This window comes from Sorex fumeus, unplaced genomic scaffold, assembly GCF_029834395.1.
Source record: "Sorex fumeus unplaced genomic scaffold, SorFum_2.1 ptg000128l, whole genome shotgun sequence".
In the NCBI taxonomy this organism is placed as follows: Eukaryota; Metazoa; Chordata; class Mammalia; order Eulipotyphla; family Soricidae; genus Sorex; species Sorex fumeus.
In genome coordinates, this window is record NW_026606185.1 from 16,171,627 (window position 1) to 16,174,062 (window position 2,436).

Genomic DNA, 2,436 nt, shown 5'->3' on the forward strand with positions numbered 1-2,436 from the left:
AAAAGAAAATCCATCTTGTTTCCTAGGACTGCTTTAGCTATTTGGGGAAGATGGGGTGGGAAGTTATCACTCCATTTAAATTATAGTAACATTTGGTCTATATCTCTTAAAATGTAATGAGTATTTTTACATGAATTGCTTTGAATCTGGTGCTTTGGAAAGTATTGTCATTTTGACACTATTAATCCTTCCAATCCATGAGTAAGAAATGTTCCAATTTTCATTGTCTTCTTTTTATCGTTTTGTCTCTCACCTTTGAGGTACAATTGTAAATGGGATTTTTAAAGTTTGTTTTTAGCATATAGGAATTTCATGAATTTGTGATTTTGTAGCCTGACACATTACTGTTCCTAAACAATTTTTCTTTTATAGTCTTTAGTGTTTTCTGAGTGTAGTATTGTGTCATCTGCAAATAGTGATAGTGTGACTTCCAGTCTGGATGCCCTTAATATTTTTCTTGGCTAATTGCTATGGCAATGATTTCCTATACTATATTGAGTAACAGTGGTCGAACAGACAAACTTGGATCTATTGTTCCCCTTGAACTTAGTCCAGTTAGCTGTGTTCTGTTCATTTGAGACTTTTTCCCCAGCTTACTGCTATTTTTCTAGAAGTTTCCTACATCACATCTTGGAGTCCCCTGATTGCTTTCCTCAGCTGCTGTAACTGCTGTGAAACCTTCCACTGTTTTTTGCTTTTTAAAATTTCTCCTACCAAACTTTGCAGTTGTGTCCCTTATGGTGGTTTCTCATTCCCACTGTTATACTTTCTTTTGCTTTCCTGGTTACCTACACTATCATTTCTGAGCTCTTTAAGAGTCCTCTGCAGTTTTCCTAAGGTCCTGTCTGAGTTCTCCACCCTTCCAGCTTTCCTCTTCAGGTTTGTGGGTTTTCTACAAGACTCCTCCATTGTGTCTGGTGTGGTCTCGGGGTGAATGTCTGTAGTGCTATAGTGCCTCCTGTTCCTCGACCCAAAGGGAGGTATCGAAGGGATTCAGACAAGCATTGCTCTGTCTTCCCGGGCTGGACCTATGCAGCAAACTCTTGCTGTTTTGGGTTGTTTTGAATTCCAGGTGTAGATTACAGGGCTACTTGAAACATCAGCAGCCCTGCCTATCCACTGGTTGTAATTTAGGACTCTGGTTTCTTGCTACCATTATAGCCTTGTGAGTTTTTACTGTGGGATAGGTTGATAAAGCTCGGAGTGAGTTACTAGAAGCATGAATCCCAGGGGCAGCTAGGGATACATCTGAGCCTGTGGTCCCGCTATAGGTCCTAGTGTGTGCCCACTGAGATGTGAGCAGAGCTATCACGGGGCAAGGGGGTTCTTGAGAACCTAAGAAATGATTCAGCCTGCAGGCAGACATGTGGTCCTGCCAGATGAAGCCCACCAGAAGAGGCACCATCTGAGAATTCAGCAGCCAGGGGAGGTGGAGCAGGAAGGAGAGGCAGTGGCAGACTGCAAGCTGGGTGGGGGACTGGGGTGTGGCAGGGAAAGGAAGGAGAGGAAAGCGGTGCTCCCAGATGGTGAGGATGGGAGAAGGGAGGGTGTGCTCAAGGGACCGGGAAAGTACATGTCTTGCATGCAGGAGACTCAGTTCTGTCCTCAGCAATACGCCACACAAGACCCAAACAACCTCACCCCCCTCCCCATAACCACAAATCATCTCGACAGTATTTTGAGCTTCCCAATGATCTTCATTCCCTTTTGCTCCCAGCCCCAGGAAGCCACTGCCTGCCTCGTTACGAACCTTACTCAGTTCCTTGTGTGACTGGAACCCTTGCTATTTGTGACTTCTTTCATTTCATCCATGTCACAGAAAATCTGGTTTTTTTTTTGGGGGGGGGGGGGGGCGGGGGTAGGGGACATCTTTGGACCAAGCCCTGGAGGTTCAGGAGCTCCTTCTGGCTCTGTGCTCTGGGAACCATACTCAGCTTGTCTAGCTCTCTCCAGCTCCAGAAAAATCCTTTTATTTTAAATTGGGGAAAGGCTCCCCAGTAGTGCTCAGGAACCCGAGAGGTTACTCCTGCTGTAAAGATATGGCCGTATGTGTCAGTGCAGTGCCTGGATCCCAACCAGGAATTCTGGGTGGGAACAATGTGGTACCAGGAACTGAATTCAGGCTCCTGAGCACGTAAGGCACCAGCACTGGCTCTTTGGCCCCATTTTCCTGGCCTAGAAAACCACCTTTTGGCCACTGAGAAAAATGGTGACTTCTTCTGTGGTTTGGCTTTAAATTTTTATTGGTAAATATCCAGAAGTGGATTAATGATCATACTGAGGTTCTATGTTTGACTTTTGAGAAACTGATAAATGTTTTCACAGTAGAGGTGACAGCACTTTTCTTATCTAAAGCATTTAAAAAACTGAGATATGGAGGGTCTGATGAATGTGGGTCTACAATTTTAAATGCACAAATAAATGTGGCGACTCAAC